This window comes from Rhinichthys klamathensis, unplaced genomic scaffold, assembly GCF_029890125.1.
Source record: "Rhinichthys klamathensis goyatoka isolate OS25496 unplaced genomic scaffold, OSU_Roscu_1.1 h1tg000204l_1, whole genome shotgun sequence".
Classification (NCBI taxonomy): Eukaryota; Metazoa; Chordata; class Actinopteri; order Cypriniformes; family Leuciscidae; genus Rhinichthys; species Rhinichthys klamathensis.
The window spans coordinates 233,557-254,423 of record NW_026606729.1 but is presented as its reverse complement, the minus strand read 5'-3'; the positions used below and the strand labels follow the sequence as shown (position 1 = coordinate 254,423).

The 20,867-nt window shown below is 49.6% G+C and overlaps 1 protein-coding gene across 3 annotated transcripts in view; it reads right to left on the bottom strand.

Moving 5' to 3' along the window:
* Nucleotides 1-20,867, bottom strand: part of foxk2a (forkhead box K2a) — a 40,582-nt gene that overhangs the window by 2,030 nt on the left and 17,685 nt on the right. The gene's annotated exons all lie outside the window — the stretch shown is intronic.

The following is a 20,867-nucleotide window of genomic DNA, read 5'->3' as shown; positions in this document are numbered from 1 at the left end:
GATGCACTTTTATGATGGACAGATGCACTTTTATGATGGACAGATGCACTTTTATGATGGGCAGATGCACTTTTATGATGGACAGATGCACTTTTATGATGGACAGATGCACTTTTATGATGGATATATGCACTTTTATGATGGATAGATGCACTTTTATGATGGATAGATGCTCTTTTATGATGGACAGATGCACTTTTATGATGGACTGATGCACTTTTATGATGGACAGATGCACTTTTATGATGGACAGATGCACTTTTATGATGGACAGATGCACTTTTATGATGGACAGATGCACTTTTATGATGGACAGATGCACTTTTATGATGGACAGATGCACTTTTATGATGGATAGATGCACTTTTATGATGGATAGATGCACTTTTATGATGGACAGATGCACTTTTATGATGGACAGATGCACTTTTATGATGGACAGATGCACTTTTATGATGGACAGATGCACTTTTATGATGGACAGATGCACTTTTATGATGGATAGATGCACTTTTATGATGGATAGATGCACTTTTATAATGGATAGATGCACTTTTATGATGGACAGATGCACTTTTATGATGGACAGATGCACTTTTATGATGGATAGATGCACTTTTATAATGGATAGATGCACTTTTATGATGGACAGATGCACTTTTATGATGGACAGATGCACTTTTATGATGGATAGATGCACTTTTATGATGGACAGATGCACTTTTATAATGGATAGATGCACTTTTATGATGGATAGATGCACTTTTATGATGGACAGATGCACTTTTATGATGGATAGATGCACTTTTATGATGGACAGATGCACTTTTATGATGGACAGATGCACTTTTATGATGGACAGATGCACTTTTATGATGGACAGATGCACTTTTATGATGGACAGATGCACTTTTATGATGGACAGATGCACTTGAATGGACTTCAATTCACTGCCATTAAAAAGCTTGGAAGAGCCAGGACATTTTTTTTAATATAACTCTGATTGTTTTCGTCTGAAAGAAGAGTGTCATACACACCTAGGATGAGGGCGAGTAAATCATGGGCTAATGTTCATGTTTGGAAGAACTATCCCTTTACGCCTTGAAGGAAGTGAGGAGAGATGATGTGAAACCACAGAAGAGCGTGTCTGAACCAGAGGTTGTGTACAGCTGGTGTTGAGAAGCGGTTCAGTCGATCGGATCACAAGTGGACGACGCTTAAATACAGGAGTAAACGGGTCAGCATCGCAGAGGAGTGTGTGTGAGCGACGACATCGCAGAGGAGTGTGTGTGAGCGACAGCATCGCAGAGGAGTGTGTGTGAGCGACGGCATCGCAGAGGAGTGTGTGTGAGCGACGGCATCGCAGAGGAGTGTGTGTGAGCGACGGCATCACAGAGGTGTGTGTGTGAGCGACGGCATCACAGAGGTGTGTGTGTGAGCGACAGCATCGCAGAGGAGTGTGTGTGAGCGACAGCATCGCAGAGGAGTGTGTGTGAGCGACAGCATCGCAGAGGAGTGTGTGTGAGCGACGACATCGCAGAGGAGTGTGTGTGAGCGACGGCATCGCAGAGGAGTGTGTGTGAGCGACGACATCGCAGAGGAGTGTGTGTGAGCGACGGCATCGCAGAGGAGTGTGTGTGAGCGACGGCATCGCAGAGGAGTGTGTGTGAGCGACGACATCGCAGAGGAGTGTGTGTGAGCGACGGCATCGCAGAGGTGTGTGTTACGACCCTGTGTTCTGCTTGCTCGCCTGCTGGTGGCGGTGTTGCTCTGAGAGAGCGTGGGAGATCGCACACACCTGCTTCCTCCGATCATCTTTGATTATGAAGAGGATAAAACCTTGGATTGAACATCTCATCTTCACTTCGTCCAGGGGGACTGACAGCCTCTGGCGAAGTCATTCGAACCTTTTGATTTACAGCCCATACCAACCTTCTTTTACTCCCCAACCGGATTATGATTTTGACCCTTTTGATTTGAAACCCTAGACTTTGTTATATTCAGTTTATTGTGATTTTTGAGGACGAATAAAATCTTGCAAGTCATTTTCGGTGTACTTGTTTACTTTATGTACGGCCGAAACGAGCTGGCCGTAACATAAATTGGAGTCTCGTCCGCGATCCTATTGGGGTAGGAAACGTTGGTAAGTATGGGTTGTATGTGTGTATGTTTTTGTGAATGGTTACCTTTATAAATGAGAACTCTGGTGAGTTAGAGTGTTTCCAGCTGGATTGTGAATACAATCCTTCCGTCGGAGCACTGTTTGTTGTTTTGTTTTGTTATTTTGCCTTTCTTGTTTTTGGAGGTTATCCTGGGTGGAGATTAACTCTCTGTAGGGGGTACGCTTCCGGACTTTCAGTTTGACTGATAGTTGCGGAGTTCAGCGTTTAATGTCGCCTCGAGCCCGGTACATCTCTGAAGACCAGGTAGGATTTAGTTAGTGTTTTTCTGAGTTAGGAGCTGGAGTTCTCTTATATTATAAGTGGTAAATCCATTCTACAAAAAAAAAAAGGGAAAATCGTTGAGATTGCGTGTATAGTGCAGTTTATTTTACGCTTACACTGTGTTTTGACTTGTGGGAAGTCTTTGAAAATTTTGTGAATGAGGTTGCGTATACGGTGACGTAGTTCCTTTTTGAAGCTGTGGCTGGGAATTGTATTTTGAGTAAACAGCGTCTCACGTGTGTTAGCTAGTAGGTTCGATTGTGTTATTGTGTATAAAACATACGAACGAAATGTCTTCGGTGGTCGAGGATTTCTTTGCGTGTCCATCAGAAGCTTTGCTTGAGAGTTGTACAAAGGAGCAGTTGGTGCAAATCGCCGAACGCTTCAGTGTCGATTTTACTTCTCAAGAGAAGAGGCTGAGGGAGACTATGGTGACTACTTTGAAGCGGTCACTTGTTGATAGAGGAGTTATAGAGGTAAGCACAGAGCTAATCACTCCGAGTGAATCGTTTGTGTCTACTCCTGCTGAGGTTTATAGTGAAAGTGAGACGAAATTTCCTGAATTGTCTTTGCAAGAGAAGCAATTGTGTTTAGATGCCGCGAAAATTCGTGCTGAACGAGATGATCGCGCTATGAAAGAGCGAGCGGTAGAAAGAGAATTTGAAGAGAGGAAATTAAATCATCAGTTAGCTATGCGAAGAATGGAGCTTGATTTAGAAGAGAGAACGCTTCAGTTAGAGAAGGAACGTGACGAGAGAGCATTTGAGATAAAAAAGTTGGAGTTAGAATTAGCAGCAAAGACGGCTGAAGCTTCACAAGCGAATGTGCCTCCTGTTCCACAACAGCATGCGAATGCAGGTGAACCTGTGTTTGATGTTCACAGAAATATGAGATTAGTGCCGCCATTTTCTGAAAAGGAAGTGGATAAATATTTCTATCACTTTGAACGTGTTGCTTTATCCATGAAATGGCCGAAAAGCTTTTGGACTTTATTATTACAGTGTGTGTTCACAGGTAAAGCTCAGGAAGTTTATTCTGCACTCTCACTGGAACAGAGTGGTGAGTATGATGTTGTGAAGTCTGCTGTGTTACATGCATATGAACTCGTGCCTGAGGCATATCGTCAGAAATTTAGGACTTTGAGTAAAGCTGATGAATGTACTCATGTTGAGTTTGCAAGAGAAAAAGAGAACTTATTTGATCGTTGGTGCACTTCAATGAAGGTTACAACTAGAGAGCAGTTAAGAGAATTAGTGCTCTTAGAGGAGTTTAAACATTGTGTTCCTCATGCTGTAGCTACGCATCTCACTGAACACAAGGTGAATACACTTTCAGAAGCTGCTATCATGGCTGATGAATTCGTATTAACCCATTGTGAGTCATTCAGTTCAGTCGGTCTTAAAACCAACAATATGAGTAAGTCTAAGTTTTGCTTTCAACCTAAGACAAAGTCTCCTGTGATGAGTAGGAATAGTAAGACAACAGCTGCTGAACATTCTAGTAAACCTGTAGTCTCACGAGACATGGTTTGCTTTTATTGTAAAAAGCCTGGTCATAAAATATCTGACTGTCAGATACTCAAGAGGAAAGAGAGATTGTCGAAACCTGTTGCTTTGGTTTCTACCTCACCATTTACTATTGACACTCGTGATGAGAAAGATCGTCATTTGTCCAGTTCTGGTGATAAATCTGTTGATCAGTGTACAATTTCTTCTGTTGATTATACACCTTTTATCACAGAAGGAAATGTGTCATTGCCTGGTTCAAATGAAACGGTGCCAATACGTCTTCTTCGAGATACAGGGGCTGCGCAGTCGTTTCTGTTAGAGGGAATTTTACCCTTGACTTCTGAAACCGCTACTGGAACTCATGTGTTAGTGCGAGGTTTTGAGATGGGGTTTGTTGAAGTGCCTTTGCATCGAATCCATCTTTCCTCTGCCATTGTATCTGGTGATGTAGTAGTTGGTGTTCGTTCTGCACTTCCAGTCCCTGGGATTACATTTATTCTGGGAAATGATTTAGCTGGTGGGAATGTTTGGGGTTGGAGTGAAGGGGCAGCTCCACCCATAATAGCATCTACACCTAGGAAATCTGATGTTGGAAATTATAGAGAATTTCCTGATTTGTTTCCAGCTTGTGCAGTTACTCGATCAATGGCTAAACCATTATCTGAAAATCAAGTTGAAGTTCCACTGCATGATACCTTCTTCTATACTGTTCATACAGGTGATTCAGGATCGGATGTATCCAAGAGTCCTGAGCAAGGAGACCTGAAGTCCTGTTCTTCGTTGTCTTCTGACCAGAAAGAATCGACAGTGTTGCGACATGAATCTAACGATACATTAGAGGTTCTGTCCACTCTTGAGAAAACCAATGTTGATCTCTCTGATGTTGATTGTTCTCTGACTTCTTTGTTCCAGATTTCTCGAGAGGATTTGATTAGAGCTCAACAGAGCGACGACAGTCTTAAAACCTTATTCTCTGAAGTAGGGTCTAAGAAGTGTTCTGATCCTCAGTCTTCTTCGTACTTTCTTGATGATGGTCTGCTTTGTCGGAAAGTGGTGTTGCATGAAGATGTTTCTCCTGAACCTAAAATTCAGATTGTGGTTCCTTTTACGATGAGGGAATCCGTGTTGCATTTAGCTCATCAAGGACTTGCTGGTCATACCGGAGTTCGTAAAACGTACGATCGAGTCTTACGACAGTTCTATTGGCCGAAGGTGAAACGAGATGTGGCAAAACATATTCGATCTTGTCATACATGCCAGATCACCGGTAAGCCAAATCAAAAGTTACCTGTTGCTCTGTTGCAACCTATTTCCGTCGGTTCCACTCCTTTTGAGTATTTGGTAGTTGACTGTGTTGGTCCTTTGCCTCGGTCCAAGACTGGTCACCAATACCTTTTAACCATTATGTGTCAGACTACTCGTTATCCGGCTGCTTATCCGTTAAGGTCCATTACTACTAAATCTGTCTTGAAGGCTCTCACTAATTTCATGTCGACCTTTGGAATACCTAAAGTCATTCAATCTGATCAGGGTTCGAACTTTATGTCAAAACAGTTCTCAAAAGCCCTGCGTCAACTTCGAGTGAAACACAATATTTCTAGTGCTTATCATCCACAGAGTCAAGGAGTCCTTGAAAGGTTTCATCAAACCCTGAAGTCCCTTTTGAGGTCATATTGTGTGGAACTCGATGCGGATTGGGAAGAAGGTCTGCCATGGATGTTGTTAGCGATCCGTGAGGTAATCCAAGAAAGTCTTGGGTTTAGCCCAAATGAATTAGTGTTCGGACATGTAGTGCGAGGACCTACAACTGTGTTAGCTGAGGAGTGGCGAATGTCTAAACCTTCTGGAAATATTTCAGATTATGTGAGTGGATTCCGGCGTAGATTATATGAGGCACGAGCTCTTGCTAAAAAGAAATTGAGTAAGTCTCAAATAAAAATGCAACAACGCTTTGACAAGAAAGCTAAATTAAGAGAATTTCAGGTGGATGAACAAGTATTGGCTTTATTGTCTCTAGCTGCAAATCCATTTCAGGCTAAATTTACAGGCCCTTACAAGATAGTTAAACGTCTTTCTGATAATAACTATCTGTTGAATACTCCTGATCGGAGGAAGAAGGTACAAGTATGTCACAGTAATCTGTTGAAATTGTACATAGCTCCTGTTCGTCCCGTTACTGTTAATGTGGTAAACTCTTGTGATTCTTTTCCAGAATTGTCATCTTCCTTTCGTAGCCCGAGTAAGGATTCTTTGGAGAATGCTGATGAGGATGAGAGTTTTCTTTCTCGAGGAAAAGTCGACGGGCGACTTAAGAACTCTGAGATTCTTCTTAATCTGTCCTCTCATCTTTCTTATCTGACAGAGAAGGAGAGGAGTGATGTCACTGAGTTGGTGATGTCATTTCCCTCTCTTTTCCGTGATGTTCCTGGTCGTACATCTATCATAGAACATGATATCGACGTAGGAGCCTCATGTCCTGTTAAACAGAACGCATATCGAGTCAATCCTTTTAAAAGAGATTTGCTGAAACAAGAGGTGAACTATCTACTTGCTCATGATCTGGCTGAATGTAGTTTCAGTTCATGGAGTTCCCCTTGTGTTCTGGTAAATAAATCTGATGGCTCATATCGATTCTGCACAGATTATCGAAAACTAAATTCTGTTACTAAGCCGGATTGCTTCCCTTTGCCTCGAGTTGATGACTGCGTCGATCATGTTGGCTCTGCTCGATATGTTAGTAAGTTCGATCTCCTAAAGGGATATTGGCAGGTGCCGCTGACTTGTCGAGCGAAGGAATTATCCGCCTTCGTCACACCTGATGCTTTCCTGCAGTATACGGTTATGCCTTTCGGAGTGCGAAATGCACCCGCGACGTTCCAGCGTCTCGTAAATCGTATACTGTATGGAATGTCAGGATGTGAGGCATATCTTGACGACGTGGTGTTGTATAATTCCTCCTGGTCTGAACATCTTAACCAGATTAAGGAATTGTTTTCTCGTTTAGCAAAGGCTAATCTGACCATAAACCTCGCTAAATCGGAATTCGCGAAGGCAACCGTTACCTACTTAGGTAAAGTCGTGGGAAACGGTTGTGTAAAGCCTATTGAGACCAAGGTTGAAGCCATTTGTGATTTTCCCGTACCCACCACTCGTCGTGAATTGCGACGGTTTCTCGGTATGGTGGGATATTACCGGGGCTTCTGTGAAAATTTCGCCAGTGTGGTCTCCCCTCTTACCGATTTATTGAGTCCAAAGTTGACTTTTCAGTGGTCTGAGCTCTGTCAACAAGCTTTTGATAATTGTAAAGCGTTGTTGGCGTGTGCCCCTGTTTTAACAGCCCCGGATTTTGAGAAATCTTTTAGCCTTGCAATCGATGCAAGTGCTTGTGGTGCGGGTGCTGTCCTCTTACAGGAGGATTCGAACAAGGTTCTACATCCTGTAAGTTACTTTTCAAAAAAGTTTAATCGACATCAACAGGTATACTCTACCATTGAGAAGGAAGCTCTCGCCCTAGTGTTGGCCGTGCAACATTTTGAGGTATACCTAGGGTCCATCGCTGCACCGATTATCATCTATACGGATCATAATCCGTTGGTTTTCTTGAATCGAATGAGAAATCGAAATCAGCGACTTATGCGATGGAGTCTCATTTTACAACCTTTCCACCTTGAGATTCAACACATTCGAGGAAAAGATAATGTCATAGCTGACACCCTTTCCAGAGCATAACCTAACCTCTGCGTTGTCCATTTTCTTTTCTCTGCATCTCTAGGGCCCAGAGGTGCTGGAAAATGAAGAGAAGACGACGTCCAGAATGTCATTGCGCTTGTTTTGGGTTGTGCTTAATTGTTTTTTTTCTTGTTTTTTTAGATTCGTGGCCGAATCTTTTTCTTTTGGAGGGAGGTGTTACGACCCTGTGTTCTGCTTGCTCGCCTGCTGGTGGCGGTGTTGCTCTGAGAGAGCGTGGGAGATCGCACACACCTGCTTCCTCCGATCATCTTTGATTATGAAGAGGATAAAACCTTGGATTGAACATCTCATCTTCACTTCGTCCAGGGGGACTGACAGCCTCTGGCGAAGTCATTCGAACCTTTTGATTTACAGCCCATACCAACCTTCTTTTACTCCCCAACCGGATTATGATTTTGACCCTTTTGATTTGAAACCCTAGACTTTGTTATATTCAGTTTATTGTGATTTTTGAGGACGAATAAAATCTTGCAAGTCATTTTCGGTGTACTTGTTTACTTTATGTACGGCCGAAACGAGCTGGCCGTAACATGTGTGTGTGAGCGACGGCATCGCAGAGGAGTGTGTGTGAGCGACGACATCGCAGAGGAGTGTGTGTGAGCGACAGCATCGCAGAGGAGTGTGTGTGAGCGACGGCATCACAGAGGAGTGTGTGTGAGCGACGACATCGCAGAGGAGTGTGTGTGAGCGACAGCATCGCAGAGGAGTGTGTGTGAGCGACGGCATCGCAGAGGAGTGTGTGTGAGCGACAGCATCGCAGAGGAGTGTGTGTGAGCGACAGCATCGCAGAGGAGTGTGTGTGAGCGACGGCATCGCAGAGGAGTGTGTGTGAGCGACGGCATCGCAGAGGAGTGTGTGTGAGCGACGGCATCGCAGAGGAGTGTGTGTGAGCGACGGCATCGCAGAGGAGTGTGTGTGAGCGACGACATCGCAGAGGAGTGTGTGTGAGCGACAGCATCGCAGAGGAGTGTGTGTGAGCGACAGCATCGCAGAGGAGTGTGTGTGAGCGACGGCATCGCAGAGGAGTGTGTGTGAGCGACGGCATCGCAGAGGAGTGTGTGTGAGCGACGGCATCGCAGAGGAGTGTGTGTGAGCGACGGCATCGCAGAGGAGTGTGTGTGAGCGACGGCATCGCAGAGGAGTGTGTGTGAGCGACGGCATCGCAGAGGAGTGTGTGTGAGCGACGGCATCGCAGAGGAGTGTGTGTGTGAGCGACGGCATCGCAGAGGAGTGTGTGTGAGCGACGGCATCGCAGAGGAGTGTGTGTGAGCGACGGCATCGCAGAGGAGTGTGTGTGAGCGACGGCATCGCAGAGGAGTGTGTGTGAGCGACGGCATCGCAGAGGAGTGTGTGTGAGCGACGGCATCGCAGAGGAGTGTGTGTGAGCGACGGCATCGCAGAGGAGTGTGTGTGAGCGACGGCATCGCAGAGGAGTGTGTGTGAGCGACGGCATCGCAGAGGAGTGTGTGTGAGCGACGGCATCGCAGAGGAGTGTGTGTGAGCGACGGCATCGCAGAGGAGTGTGTGTGAGCGACAGCATCGCAGAGGAGTGTGTGTGAGCGACAGCATCGCAGAGGAGTGTGTGTGAGCGACGGCATCGCAGAGGAGTGTGTGTGAGCGACGGCATCGCAGAGGAGTGTGTGTGAGCGACGGCATCGCAGAGGAGTGTGTGTGAGCGACGGCATCGCAGAGGAGTGTGTGTGAGCGACGGCATCGCAGAGGAGTGTGTGTGAGCGACAGCATCGCAGAGGAGTGTGTGTGAGCGACAGCATCGCAGAGGAGTGTGTGTGAGCGACGGCATCGCAGAGGAGTGTGTGTGAGCGACGGCATCGCAGAGGAGTGTGTGTGAGCGACGGCATCGCAGAGGAGTGTGTGTGAGCGACGGCATCGCAGAGGAGTGTGTGTGAGCGACAGCATCGCAGAGGAGTGTGTGTGAGCGACAGCATCGCAGAGGAGTGTGTGTGAGCGACAGCATCGCAGAGGAGTGTGTGTGAGCGACGGCATCGCAGAGGAGTGTGTGTGAGCGACAGCATCGCAGAGGAGTGTGTGTGAGCGACAGCATCGCAGAGGAGTGTGTGTGAGCGACAGCATCGCAGAGGAGTGTGTGTGAGCGACAGCATCGCAGAGGAGTGTGTGTGAGCGACGGCATCGCAGAGGAGTGTGTGTGAGCGACGGCATCGCAGAGGAGTGTGTGTGAGCGACGGCATCGCAGAGGAGTGTGTGTGAGCGACAGCATCGCAGAGGAGTGTGTGTGAGCGACAGCATCGCAGAGGAGTGTGTGTGAGCGACAGCATCGCAGAGGAGTGTGTGTGAGCGACGGCATCGCAGAGGAGTGTGTGTGAGCGACAGCATCGCAGAGGAGTGTGTGTGAGCGACAGCATCGCAGAGGAGTGTGTGTGAGCGACAGCATCGCAGAGGAGTGTGTGTGAGCGACAGCATCGCAGTGGAGTGTGTGTGAGCGACGGCATCGCAGAGGAGTGTGTGTGAGCGACGGCATCGCAGAGGAGTGTGTGTGAGCGACAGCATCGCAGAGGAGTGTGTGTGAGCGACGGCATCGCAGAGGAGTGTGTGTGAGCGACAGCATCGCAGAGGAGTGTGTGTGAGCGACGGCATCGCAGAGGAGTGTGTGTGAGCGACAGCATCGCAGTGGAGTGTGTGTGAGCGACAGCATCACAGAGGAGTGTGTGTGAGCGACAGCATCACAGAGGAGTGTGTGTGAGCGACAGCATCGCAGAGGAGTGTGTGTGAGCGACAGCATCGCAGTGGAGTGTGTGTGAGCGACAGCATCACAGAGGAGTGTGTGTGAGCGACAGCATCACAGAGGAGTGTGTGTGAGCGACGGCATCGCAGAGGAGTGTGTGTGAGCGACAGCATCGCAGAGGAGTGTGTGTGAGCGACAGCATCACAGAGGAGTGTGTGTGAGCGACGGCATCACAGAGGAGTGTGTGTGAGCGACGGCATCGCAGAGGAGTGTGTGTGAGCGACAGCATCGCAGAGGAGTGTGTGTGAGCGACAGCATCGCAGAGGAGTGTGTGTGAGCGACGGCATCGCAGAGGAGTGTGTGAGAGCGACGGCATCGCAGAGGAGTGTGTGTGAGCGACAGCATCGCAGAGGAGTGTGTGTGAGCGACGGCATCGCAGAGGAGTGTGTGTGAGCGACGGCATCGCAGAGGAGTGTGTGTGAGCGACAGCATCGCAGAGGAGTGTGTGTGAGCGACGGCATCGCAGAGGAGTGTGTGAGAGCGACGGCATCGCAGAGGAGTGTGTGTGAGCGGCGGCATCGCAGAGGAGTGTGTGTGAGCGACGGCATCGCAGAGGAGTGTGTGTGAGCGACGGCATCGCAGAGGAGTGTGTGTGAGCGACGGCATCGCAGAGGAGTGTGTGTGAGCGACAGCATCGCAGAGGAGTGTGTGTGTGAGCGACAGCATCGCAGAGGAGTGTGTGTGAGCGACGGCATCGCAGAGGAGTGTGTGTGAGCGACGGCATCGCAGAGGAGTGTGTGTGAGCGACAGCATCGCAGAGGAGTGTGTGTGAGCGACAGCATCGCAGAGGAGTGTGTGTGAGCGACAGCATCGCAGAGGTGTGTGTGTGAGCGACAGCATCGCAGAGGTGTGTGTGTGAGCGACAGCATCGCAGAGGAGTGTGTGTGAGCGACAGCATCGCAGAGGAGTGTGTGTGAGCGACAGCATCGCAGAGGTGTGTGTGTGAGCGACAGCATCGCAGAGGTGTGTGTGTGAGCGACAGCATCGCAGAGGAGTGTGTGTGAGCGACAGCATCGCAGAGGTGTGTGTGTGAGCGACAGCATCGCAGAGGAGTGTGTGTGAGCGACAGCATCGCAGAGGAGTGTGTGTGAGCGACAGCATCGCAGAGGAGTGTGTGTGAGCGACAGCATCGCAGAGGTGTGTGTGTGAGCGACAGCATCGCAGAGGAGTGTGTGTGAGCGACAGCATCGCAGAGGAGTGTGTGTGAGCGACAGCATCGCAGAGGAGTGTGTGTGAGCGACGGCATCGCAGAGGAGTGTGTGTGAGCGACAGCATCGCAGAGGAGTGTGTGTGTGAGCGACAGCATCGCAGAGGAGTGTGTGTGAGCGACGGCATCACAGAGGAGTGTGTGTGAGCGACGGCATCACAGAGGAGTGTGTGTGAGCGACGGCATCGCAGAGGAGTGTGTGTGAGCGACGGCATCGCAGAGGAGTGTGTGTGAGCGACGGCATCGCAGAGGAGTGTGTGTGAGCGACGGCATCGCAGAGGAGTGTGTGTGAGCGACGGCATCGCAGAGGAGTGTGTGTGAGCGACGACATCGCAGAGGAGTGTGTGTGAGCGACGGCATCGCAGAGGAGTGTGTGTGAGCGACGGCATCGCAGAGGAGTGTGTGTGAGCGACGGCATCGCAGAGGAGTGTGTGTGAGCGACGGCATCGCAGAGGTGTGTGTGTGAGCGACGGCATCGCAGAGGTGTGTGTGTGAGCGACGGCATCGCAGAGGAGTGTGTGTGAGCGACGGCATCGCAGAGGAGTGTGTGTGAGCGACGGCATCGCAGAGGAGTGTGTGTGAGCGACGGCATCGCAGAGGAGTGTGTGTGAGCGACGGCATCGCAGAGGAGTGTGTGTGAGCGACGGCATCGCAGAGGTGTGTGTGTGAGCGACGGCATCGCAGAGGTGTGTGTGTTTGAGACCGCATCGCAGAGGTGTGTGTGTGTGAGCGACGGCATCGCAGAGGTGTGTGTGTGAGCGACAGCATCACAGAGGAGTGTGTGTGAGCGACGGCATCGCAGAGGAGTGTGTGTGAGCGACGGCATCGCAGAGGAGTGTGTGTGAGCGACGGCATCGCAGAGGTGTGTGTGTGAGCGACGGCATCACAGAGGTGTGTGTGTGAGCGACGGCATCGCAGAGGAGTGTGTGTGAGCGACGGCATCGCAGAGGTGTGTGTGTGAGCGACAGCATCGCAGAGGAGTGTGTGTGAGCGACGGCATCGCAGAGGAGTGTGTGTGAGCGACGGCATCGCAGAGGAGTGTGTGTGTGAGCGACGACATCGCAGAGGAGTGTGTGTGAGCGACGGCATCGCAGAGGAGTGTGTGTGAGCGACGGCATCGCAGAGGAGTGTGTGAGAGCGACGGCATCGCAGAGGAGTGTGTGTGAGCGACAGCATCGCAGAGGAGTGTGTGTGAGCGACAGCATCGCAGAGGAGTGTGTGTGTGAGCGACGACATCGCAGAGGAGTGTGTGTGAGCGACGGCATCGCAGAGGAGTGTGTGTGAGCGACGGCATCGCAGAGGAGTGTGTGTGTGAGCGACGACATCGCAGAGGAGTGTGTGTGAGCGACGGCATCACAGAGGAGTGTGTGTGAGCGACGGCATCGCAGAGGTGTGTGTGTGAGCGACGGCATCGCAGAGGAGTGTGTGTGAGCGACGGCATCGCAGAGGTGTGTGTGTTTGAGACCGCATCGCAGAGGTGTGTGTGTTTGAGCGACGGCATCGCAGAGGTGTGTGTGAGCGACGGCATCGCAGAGGAGTGTGTGTGAGCGACAGCATCACAGAGGAGTGTGTGTGAGCGACAGCATCGCAGAGGAGTGTGTGTGAGCGACAGCATCACAGAGGAGTGTGTGTGAGCGACAGCATCGCAGAGGAGTGTGTGTGAGCGACAGCATCGCAGAGGAGTGTGTGTGAGCGACAGCATCGCAGAGGAGTGTGTGTGAGCGACAGCATCGCAGAGGAGTGTGTGTGAGCGACAGCATCGCAGAGGAGTGTGTGTGAGCGACAGCATCGCAGAGGAGTGTGTGTGAGCGACAGCATCGCAGAGGAGTGTGTGTGAGCGACAGCATCGCAGAGGAGTGTGTGTGAGCGACAGCATCGCAGAGGAGTGTGTGTGAGCGACGGCATCGCAGAGGAGTGTGTGTGAGCGACAGCATCGCAGAGGAGTGTGTGTGAGCGACGACATCGCAGAGGAGTGTGTGGGAGCGACGGCATCGCAGAGGAGTGTGTGTGAGCGACGACATCGCAGAGGAGTGTGTGTGAGCGACGGCATCGCAGAGGAGTGTGTGTGAGCGACGGCATCGCAGAGGAGTGTGTGTGAGCGACGGCATCGCAGAGGAGTGTGTGTGAGCGACGGCATCGCAGAGGAGTGTGTGTGTGAGCGACGGCATCGCAGAGGTGTGTGTGTGAGCGACGGCATCGCAGAGGTGTGTGTGTGAGCGACAGCATCACAGAGGAGTGTGTGTGAGCGACGGCATCGCAGAGGTGTGTGTGTGAGCGACAGCATCGCAGAGGAGTGTGTGTGAGCGACGGCATCGCAGAGGAGTGTGTGTGAGCGACGGCATCGCAGAGGAGTGTGTGTGTGAGCGACGACATCGCAGAGGAGTGTGTGTGAGCGACGGCATCGCAGAGGAGTGTGTGTGAGCGACGGCATCGCAGAGGAGTGTGTGTGAGCGACGGCATCGCAGAGGAGTGTGTGTGTGAGCGACGACATCGCAGAGGAGTGTGTGTGTGAGCGACGACATCGCAGAGGAGTGTGTGTGAGCGACGGCATCACAGAGGAGTGTGTGAGCGACGGCATCACAGAGGAGTGTGTGTGAGCGACGGCATCGCAGAGGTGTGTGTGTTTGAGACCGCATCGCAGAGGTGTGTGTGTTTGAGCGACGGCATCGCAGAGGAGTGTGTGTGAGCGACGGCATCGCAGAGGAGTGTGTGTGTGAGCGACAGCATCACAGAGGAGTGTGTGTGAGCGACAGCATCGCAGAGGAGTGTGTGTGAGCGACAGCATCGCAGAGGAGTGTGTGTGAGCGACAGCATCGCAGAGGAGTGTGTGTGAGCGACAGCATCGCAGAGGAGTGTGTGTGAGCGACAGCATCGCAGAGGAGTGTGTGTGAGCGACGGCATCACAGAGGAGTGTGTGTGAGCGACAGCATCGCAGAGGAGTGTGTGTGAGCGACAGCATCGCAGAGGAGTGTGTGTGAGCGACAGCATCGCAGAGGAGTGTGTGTGAGCGACAGCATCGCAGAGGAGTGTGTGTGAGCGACAGCATCGCAGAGGAGTGTGTGTGAGCGACGGCATCGCAGAGGAGTGTGTGTGAGCGACAGCATCGCAGAGGAGTGTGTGTGAGCGACAGCATCGCAGAGGAGTGTGTGTGAGCGACAGCATCGCAGAGGAGTGTGTGTGAGCGACAGCATCGCAGAGGAGTGTGTGTGAGCGACAGCATCGCAGAGGAGTGTGTGTGAGCGACAGCATCGCAGAGGAGTGTGTGTGAGCGACGGCATCGCAGAGGAGTGTGTGTGAGCGACAGCATCACAGAGGAGTGTGTGTGAGCGACAGCATCGCAGAGGAGTGTGTGTGAGCGACAGCATCGCAGAGGAGTGTGTGTGAGCGACAGCATCGCAGAGGAGTGTGTGTGAGCGACAGCATCGCAGAGGAGTGTGTGTGAGCGACAGCATCGCAGAGGAGTGTGTGTGAGCGACAGCATCGCAGAGGAGTGTGTGTGAGCGACAGCATCGCAGAGGAGTGTGTGTGAGCGACGGCATCGCAGAGGAGTGTGTGTGAGCGACGACATCGCAGAGGAGTGTGTGTGAGCGACGGCATCGCAGAGGAGTGTGTGTGAGCGACGACATCGCAGAGGAGTGTGTGTGAGCGACGGCATCGCAGAGGAGTGTGTGTGAGCGACGGCATCGCAGAGGAGTGTGTGTGAGCGACGGCATCGCAGAGGAGTGTGTGTGAGCGACGGCATCGCAGAGGAGTGTGTGTGAGCGACGGCATCGCAGAGGTGTGTGTGTGAGCGACGGCATCGCAGAGGTGTGTGTGTTTGAGACCGCATCGCAGAGGTGTGTGTGTGTGAGCGACGGCATCGCAGAGGAGTGTGTGTGAGCGACGGCATCGCAGAGGTGTGTGTGTGAGCGACAGCATCGCAGAGGAGTGTGTGTGAGCGACGGCATCGCAGAGGAGTGTGTGTGTGAGCGACGACATCGCAGAGGAGTGTGTGTGAGCGACGGCATCGCAGAGGAGTGTGTGTGAGCGACGGCATCGCAGAGGAGTGTGTGTGAGCGACGGCATCGCAGAGGAGTGTGTGTGAGCGACGGCATCGCAGAGGAGTGTGTGAGAGCGACGGCATCGCAGAGGAGTGTGTGTGTGAGCGACGACATCGCAGAGGAGTGTGTGTGTGAGCGACGACATCGCAGAGGAGTGTGTGTGAGCGACGGCATCACAGAGGAGTGTGTGAGCGACGGCATCACAGAGGAGTGTGTGTGAGCGACGGCATCGCAGAGGTGTGTGTGTTTGAGACCGCATCGCAGAGGTGTGTGTGTTTGAGCGACGGCATCGCAGAGGAGTGTGTGTGTGAGCGACAGCATCACAGAGGAGTGTGTGTGAGCGACAGCATCGCAGAGGAGTGTGTGTGAGCGACAGCATCACAGAGGAGTGTGTGTGAGCGACAGCATCGCAGAGGAGTGTGTGTGAGCGACAGCATCGCAGAGGAGTGTGTGTGAGCGACAGCATCGCAGAGGAGTGTGTGTGAGCGACAGCATCGCAGAGGAGTGTGTGTGAGCGACAGCATCGCAGAGGAGTGTGTGTGAGCGACAGCATCGCAGAGGAGTGTGTGTGAGCGACAGCATCGCAGAGGAGTGTGTGTGAGCGACAGCATCGCAGAGGAGTGTGTGTGAGCGACGGCATCGCAGAGGAGTGTGTGTGAGCGACAGCATCGCAGAGGAGTGTGTGTGAGCGACAGCATCGCAGAGGAGTGTGTGTGAGCAACAGATCTCGGCCTGTGAACTTTTGACGTGTGGACTCAATAAGTCCTGATCTTGAGCAAAATAAGCAAGCTGATATTCAGAACAATCTGTGTCTTTTGTTAGAATACATACAAACGTCATTTACGTCTTTTAGTTTGTCAAGTTTGATTTAAAGCCTAGTTTTTTTTAGATTCATTAACAGTAGTTATTACTCCACCATATGCGTGACATCATTAACCAACGTGCTTGAACGACCAATTTGCGACAATACGGTTTCGGGAAACAGTCGTGACTAGCTAGTGGATTTCTTCAACGATGCATCGAACTATAGTAGTGAAGCACGAGTTACGGCGGTGTGCGGGAAACACAATCCAGATCGGAAACATTATGGGAAAAACTGCTAGTCAGACGGGATTAAACTCGGCTGAAGACACAAGTTTGGTTTGAACATAAAAAACGTCCCAAACACAATGTTCCCTGATCTCTCACACACACTCTCAGCGTTCCTGATCTCACACACACTCTCAGCGTTCCTGATCTCTCACACACACTCTCAGCGTTCCTGATCTCTCACACACACTCTCAGCGTTCCTGATCTCTCACACACACTCTCAGCGTTCCTGATCTCTCACACACACTCTCAGCGTTCCTGATCTCACACACACTCTCAGCGTTCCTGATCTCACACACACACTCTCAGCGTTCCTGATCTCACACACACACTCTCAGCGTTCCTGATCTCACACACACTCTCAGCGTTCCTGATCTCTCACACACACTCTCAGCGTTCCTGATCTCTCACACACACTCTCAGCGTTCCTGATCTCACACACACTCTCAGCGTTCCTGATCTCTCACACACACTCTCAGCGTTCCTGATCTCTCACACACACTCTCAACGTTCCTGATCTCTCACACACACTCTCAGCGTTCCTGATCTCACACACACTCTCAGCGTTCCTGATCTCACACACACTCTCAGCGTTCCTGATCTCACACACACTCTCAGCGTTCCTGATCTCTCACACACACTCTCAGCGTTCCTGATCTCACACACACTCTCAGCGTTCCTGATCTCTCACACACACTCTCAGCGTTCCTGATCTCACACACACTCTCAGCGTTCCTGATCTCACACACACACTCTCAGCGTTCCTGATCTCACACACACACACTCTCAGCGTTCCTGATCTCTCACACACACTCTCAGCGTTCCTGATCTCTCACACACACTCTCAGCGTTCCTGATCTCTCACACACACTCTCAGCGTTCCTGATCTCTCACACACACTCTCAGCGTTCCTGATCTCTCACACACACTCTCAGCGTTCCTGATCTCACACACACTCTCAGCGTTCCTGATCTCACACACACACTCTCAGCGTTCCTGATCTCACACACACTCTCAGCGTTCCTGATCTCTCACACACACTCTCAGCGTTCCTGATCTCACACACACTCTCAGCGTTCCTGATCTCTCACACACACTCTCAGCGTTCCTGATCTCACACACACTCTCAGCGTTCCTGATCTCACACACACACTCTCAGCGTTCCTGATCTCACACACACACACTCTCAGCGTTCCTGATCTCTCACACACACTCTCAGCGTTCCTGATCTCTCACACACACTCTCAGCGTTCCTGATCTCACACACACACTCTCAGCGTTCCTGATCTCACACACACACTCTCAGCGTTCCTGATCTCACACACACACTCTCAGCGTTCCTGATCTCACACACACTCTCAGCGTTCCTGATCTCACACACACTCTCAGCGTTCCTGATCTCTCACACACACTCTCAGCGTTCCTGATCTCTCACACACACTCTCAGCGTTCCTGATCTCTCACACACTCTCAGCGTTCCTGATCTCACACACACACTCTCAGCGTTCCTGATCTCACACACACTCTCAGCGTTCCTGATCTCTCACACACACTCTCAGCGTTCCTGATCTCTCACACACACTCTCAGCATTCCTGATCTCACACACACTCTCAGCGTTCCTGATCTCACACACACACTCTCAGCATTCCTGATCTCACACACACTCTCAGCGTTCCTGATCTCTCACACACACTCTCAGCGTTCCTGATCTCTCACACACACTCTCAGCGTTCCTGATCTCTCACACACACTCTCAGCGTTCCTGATCTCTCACACACTCTCAGCGTTCCTGATCTCACACACACACTCTCAGCGTTCCTGATCTCACACACACTCTCAGCGTTCCTGATCTCTCACACACACTCTCAGCGTTCCTGATCTCTCACACACACTCTCAGCATTCCTGATCTCTCACACACTCTCAGCGTTCCTGATCTCTCACACACACTCTCAGCGTTCCTGATCTCTCACACACACTCTCAGCGTTCCTGATCTCTCACACACACTCTCAGCGTTCCTGATCTCTGATCTCTCACACACACTCTCAGCGTTCCTGATCTCACACACACTCTCAGCGTTCCTGATCTCTCACACACACTCTCAGCGTTCCTGATCTCACACACACTCTCAGCGTTCCTGATCTCTCACACACACTCTCAGCGTTCCTGATCTCACACACACTCTCAGCGTTCCTGATCTCTCACACACACTCTCAGCGTTCCTGATCTCCGTGTGACTCTGTCGTCTCGTCGAGTTTATATGTAAATTACGTGAGTTTATTTTGTCCATTAGATCAAAAGATCTGACAAAAAAGTGGGTAAAACTGGACAGAAGAGCCGGATTAAAACCGCAGGAGTAACGAGAATGTGTTTACCTTTTCCACGGTGATCCGATCGACGGAAACATCTTACATCAGCTGTAAACAGAGCCTGACTGCGGCACAATAATTATTGAACGGACAGCCCTAATAAATACTGTAATAACCCATGGTGTAAATACTGTAATAACCCATGCTGTAAATACTGTAATAACCCATGCTGTAAAAACTGTAATAACCCATGCTGTAAAAACTGTAATAACCCATGCTGTAAATACTGTAATAACCCAAGCTGTAAATACTGTAATAACCTATGCTGTAAATACTGTAATAACCCATGCTGTAAATACTGTAATAACCCATGCTGTAAAAACTGTAATAACCCATGCTGTAAATACTGTAATAACCCAAGCTGTAAATACTGTAATAACCCATGCTGTAAAAACTGTAATAACCCATGCTGTAAAAACTGTAATAACCCATGCTGTAAATACTGTAATAACCCAAGCTGTAAATACTGTAATAACCTATGCTGTAAATACTGTAATAACCTATGCTGTAAAAACTGTAATAACCCATGCTGTAAATACTGTAATAACCCAAGCTGTAAATACTGTAATAACCCATGCTGTAAATACTGTAATAACCCATGCTGTAAAAACTGTAATAACCCATGCTGTAAATACTGTAATAACCCAAGCTGTAAATACTGTAATAACCCATGCTGTAAAAACTGTAATAACCCATGCTGTAAATACTGTAATAACCCAAGCTGTAAATACTGTAATAACCCATGCTGTAAATACTGTAATAACCCATGCTGTAAAAACTGTAATAACCCATGCTGTAAATACTGTAATAACCCATGCTGTAAATACTGTAATAACCTATGCTGTAAATACTGTAATAACCCATGCTGTAAATACTGTAATAACCCATGGTGTAAATACTGTAAAAACCCATGGTGTAAATCCTGTAATAACCCATGGTGTAAATACTGTAATACCCATGCTGTAAATACTGTAATAACCCAAGCTGTAAATACTGTAATAACCCATGCTGTAAACTGTAATAACCCATGCTGTAAATACTGTAATAACCCAAACTGTAATAACCCATGCTGTAAACTGTAATAACCCATGCTGTAAATACGGTAATAACCCAAACTGTAAATACTGTAATACCCATGCTGTAAACTCTAAAAATTCCATGGTGTAAATACTGTAATAACCCATGCTGTAAATACTGTAATAACCCATGGTGTAAACTGTAATAACCCAAACTGTAAATACTGTAATAACCCATGCTGTAAATACTGTAATAACCCAAACTGTAAATACTGTAATAACCCATGCTGTAAATACTGTAATAACCCAAGCTGTAAATACTGTAATAACCTATGCTGTAAATACTGTAATAACCTATGCTGTAAAAACTGTAATAACCCATGCTGTAAATACTGTAATAACCCAAGCTGTAAATACTGTAATAACCCATGCTGTAAATACTGTAATAACCCATGCTGTAAAAACTGTAATAACCCATGCTGTAAATACTGTAATAACCCAAGCTGTAAATACTGTAATAACCCATGCTGTAAAAACTGTAATAACCCATGCTGTAAATACTGTAATAACCCAAGCTGTAAATACTGTAATAACCCATGCTGTAAATACTGTAATAACCCATGCTGTAAAAACTGTAATAACCCATGCTGTAAATACTGTAATAACCCAAGCTGTAAATACT